The sequence below is a fragment of the Nicotiana tomentosiformis genome, chromosome 1 (genome assembly GCF_000390325.3).
Source record: "Nicotiana tomentosiformis chromosome 1, ASM39032v3, whole genome shotgun sequence".
NCBI classification, from domain to species: domain Eukaryota; kingdom Viridiplantae; phylum Streptophyta; class Magnoliopsida; order Solanales; family Solanaceae; genus Nicotiana; species Nicotiana tomentosiformis.
Genome location: NC_090812.1, coordinates 111239224 through 111244207, shown reverse-complemented (window position 1 = coordinate 111244207; position 4984 = coordinate 111239224).

Sequence of the window (4984 nt, the reverse complement as noted above, 5' to 3'; positions counted from 1 at the left end):
TAGGAGAGATTTTATGGTTCCAGCTCATTTGAGCATTTTTTTTCAAACACTAGGTGGGTATTATGATTTCAAGGTCCTCCTATGATGGATTCCTCCATCCCACTACCCAAAGTTTACCCAATTTAGCTCAACATTCTTTCCCCAACCCTTGATAGTACATGCATTCATAATGGACAACTCCCACACCCAAGAATTGCTTTTCTCATTACCTATTTTCAGTAAAATCATGAAATTGAAGACTAGGGAGTAGAATCTTACCTCTAGGATGGAGAACTAGTGAATTTTCTTGTGAATTCTTCAACTTTGAGCAAGAGTTAATGATCAATAAGCTTAGGAACTTCCCCTCTCACTCTATGGTAATCCCTCTCTCTATAAATATCAGATTTTTACTTCAAAAGTGGTGCTTTACTTCAATATATCAAAATAGGGTCGGGTAAAAAATTAGAAAAAATGAAGCCCCAATGCAGATCTGCGGTCGCATATGTGACCGCATAATGCTTCTGCGGTCCGTAAAATGGACTGCACTATGGTCCTCCGGAACTGGGCACTTCTGCTTCACTCTATGACTGGTCTGCGGTTCGCAAACCTATTTTGCTATCGCTTAATGCACCGCAGAACTTCCCTTCGGAATTTGTTTTATGTTGGATCTGCGATGGGTTATGCGGCACATAAAATGATTATGCGGCCGCATAATGGACCGCATAATGGTACAAAAATTTGCCCAGGTTTCTGCTTCAATCTGCTGCAGATCTACGGTCTGCAGATCAGTTTTGCGACCGCAGAAACTCCCTGGACTTCCAAAATTTTCAACTCCCCAACGCATTGTTCAACCCAAAATGTCCGAGCTACGACTCTACACATAAGTCCACTTCGGCACCACGAAGCCCCCAGTTTTATGTATAATTTTATTTGGCCTTACATCCTCTCCCGCTTAAGATCATTCATCCTCGAATGAGGGCCAAAATTCGCCATTAGAAACCAATGTGACTTAACTTCTATAACACACACCAACAGTTCCAAACTTTTGATTAACTCCCCAAATTTCCAAAATTTTCTCTAGAGTTTCTCCTGTAACCAGGACTATCCATTTGTAAGATAATCCCAAAAATCAACCCTAACAACTTATACATGAACCAACGATGCAACATAACATAAAAACAACGGCAACCGTGGCCTCACGAACAGTATATCACTAAAAAGGAACACCCTTAACATCAATTGTATAAATGATACATAATTCATAGAAGGTAAACTTTAACATTTTCATAGAACACAACTTTATAAATACATGATTATTCAAACAAATAAGGGTATTTCTTCTTAAGTTTTTCCTCGGCCTCCCAGGTGGCCTCTTCATCCTGTTGGTTCCGCCATAGTACTTTCATGGAGGCAATTTCTTTATTTCTCAGCTTAAGGACTTGCCTATCAAGAATGAAAACTAGAATTTCTTCATAAGTCAATTCCTTGGTAACCTCAATAGCCTCAACTGGAACAATAAGCGACGGATCTCCAACCACCTTCTTCAACAAGGATACATGGAACACCGGGTGCACTAAAGACATCTCTGGAGGTAGTTCAAGATTGTAAGCCATCCGGACAATCCTCTACGATGCACACCTTGGACTCAACTTCCCTTTCTTACCAAACAATATTATACCCTTCATGGGGAAAACTTTCAAGAATACCCAATTATCCTCTTTAAGCTCAAATCCCTGCGACGCACATCCGAATAGGACTTTTGACGACTCTGAGCAATTTTCAACCGTTATGTAATGATCTTAACCTTCTCCATAGCCTGATGCACAAGGTGTGGTCTTATCAATTCCGCTTCCCTAATCTCGAACCATCCAATGTGAGATCTACATCTCCTACCATATAGAGCCTCGAACGGTACTATCTGAATGCTAGCATGAAACTATTATTGTAGGCAAATTCTATGAGTGGCAAATGATCATCCCAGCTACCTTTGAAGTCAAGAACATAAGCACGCAACATATCCTCGAGCGTCTGAATAGTATGCTCTGCTTGCCCGTTGGTCTGTGGATGGAAAACTATACTAAGATTGTCTGGCCCCGTAAAATATTTCCTAAAAACCGGGGTTCCGTGATGCCGGGGGTAGGCGTAGAGGCTAATAATAGTAAAAATTCTTTGTGATGAGCTCGAGAGCCACGGTTTGGACTTTTTGGATTGAATAGTACACTGGGGAGTTGAAGGAAACTATTTGGCAGAAATAGTCATTTTTGCAGCCCACTATGCGGATGCAGAATCACTCTGCGGACCGTAGAATCACTCTGCGGATTATAGAATCACTCTGCGGACCGCAGAATGGTCACAGAGTGAGACAATGTTTTGGGCCATTTTTGATGTCATTTACGCGGCCCATTATGCGACCGCAAAACCATTTTGCGGGCCGCACTCTGATCACATATCCAATCTTGGAGTTTTGCGGAGGGAGGTTCTGTGGGCCGCATAGTAACCGCAGACCCAGTCAGTGTCTTTCCAGTTTTTGGCATCAAATTGTGCAGCCGATATGCGGACTGCATATCCATTCTGTGGTCACATATGTGACCGCATATCTTGTCCCGGGGCTTCATTTTTGGCTAGTTTGGGAGTTCGTCTTGTAGACTCTAATTAAGGAGGGGTAATTATACAAAATAAGGCTGAATCATCACTTGTTGTGGAAGTCAAAGAGAAGCAATACAACGACCCATTTTTGGTGCAATTGAAGGAGGGGATTCAAAAACATAAAACTATGGCTTTTACTATTGGCATGGATGATGGCACACTAAGGTACCAAGGGAAGCTATGTGTTCTAAATGTAGATGATCTCCGGAAAAGAATCATGACTGAGGCTCACACTTCTAGGTATTCCGTGTACCCAGGTTCTACGAAGATGTATCATGATCTCAAGGAAGTCTATTGGTGGAATGGCATGAAAAGGGAAATGGCAGACTTTGTGTCAAGGTGTCCGAATTGTCAGCAAGTAAAGGCCAAACATCAACGACCTGGTGGGTTGACACAAAATATAGAAATTCCAATGTGGAAGTGGGAAATGATTAATATGGATTTTGTCGTAGGACTACCACGTACTTCGCGCAAGTTTGACTCAATTTGGGGTGATTGTGGACCGGCTCATGAAATCAGCACATTTCTTGCTAGTTAAATTTACTGACACAACGAAACAATATGCTCAGTTGTATATCACGGAAATAGTCAGGCTACATAGTACTCTAGTTTCTATCATTTCTGATCGAGGGGCTAAGTTCAGGGCAAAAGTTTGGAAGAAATTTCAGCAAGGTTTGGGTACTCAGGTGAATCTTAGTACATCCTTCCATCCACAGACTGACGGGCAAGCATAGCGCACTATTCAGACGCTTGAGGACATGTTGCGTGCTTGTGTTCTCGACTTCAAGGGTAGCTGGGATGATCATTTTCCACTCATAGAGTTTGCTTATAACAACAACTTTCATGCTAGTATTATAATAGCACCATTTGAGGCATTATATGGTAGGAGATGTAGACTCCCATTGGGTGGTTTGAGATTGGGGAAACAAAGTTGATAGGGCCAGACCTCGTACATCAGGCTATGGAAAAAGTTAAGATCATTAAGGAGCGGTTGAAGACTGCTCAGAGTCGTCATAAGTCCTATTTAGTTGTTCGTCGTAGGGATTTGGAGTTCAAAGAAGATGATTGGGTATTCTTGAAAATTTCTCCCATGAAATGTGTAATGTGATTTGGTAAGAAAGGAAAATTGAGTCCGAGGTATGTCGGACCATACAGAATCATTCAGAGGATCAGTGAGGTGGTGTACAAGCTTGAGCTATCACCTGAGATGTCATTAGTGCACCCAATATTCCATATGTCTATGTTGAAGAAGGTAGTTGGAGATCCGTCAGCTATTGTGCCGGTTGAGGCCATTGAGGTTAATGAAGAACTGTCATATGCAAAAATTCCAGTTTCCATTTTTGATAGGCAAGTCTAAAAGTTGAGAAATAAAGAAATTGCCTCCGTGAAAGTGCTATGGCGAAGCCAACAAGTTGAAGAGGCTACTTGGGAGTCCGAGGAAGAAATGAAGAAAAAGTATCCTTATTTGTTTAAATATCCATGTATTTATAAAGTTGTGTTCTATGAAAATTCTAAGGGTTACCTTCTATGAATTATGTATCATTTGTACAAATTGATGTTAAGGGTGTTCCTTTCCAGTAATATATTGTATATGAGGCCACAATTGGTGTTGTTATGAGTTATGTTACGTCATTGGTTTATGTATATGTTTTAAGGACGCGTTTCTGGGGCTTTATGACAGGTGGATAGGCCTAGTTACAGGGGAAACTCTAGCGAAAATTTTGGAAATTTAGGGAGTTAGTCAAATTTGGGACTGATGGTGTGTGGTATGAAAACTGAGTTGTATAAGATGCTAATAGTGAACCTTGACCCTCATTCGAGGACGAATGATCTTAAGTGGGGGAGGATGTAGGGCCCCGTGAAATTTTTCCTAAAAACCGGGGTTCCGTGATGCCGGGGTAGGCGTAGAGGTGAATAATAGTAGAATAGTGCGCTGGGGAGTTGAAGGAAAATATTGGGCGGAAATAGGCATTTATGCAGCCCATTATGCGGCCGGTCGTAGAGTGAGACAGTTTTTCTGGGTCATTTTGATGTCATTTTCGCGGCTCATTATGCGACCACATAACCATTTCGCGTGCCTCACTCTCGTCGCACAATCAGCCTTGAAATTTTGCGGAGGGAGGTTCTGCGACGCATTATGCGACCGCAGAACAGGTCTACGAGCTGCATAGTGACCGCAAACCAAGTCAGTTCCTTTCTAGTTTTGGGACCAAATTGTGCGGCCGATATGCAGACCGCATATCCATTCCAAGGTCGCATATGCGACCACATATCCTGTCCTGGGACTTCATTTTTGGGATTTTTAAACTCGACCCTTCTTCGTTAAAATAGATTCCATAGCCCATTTTGAGCACATTTT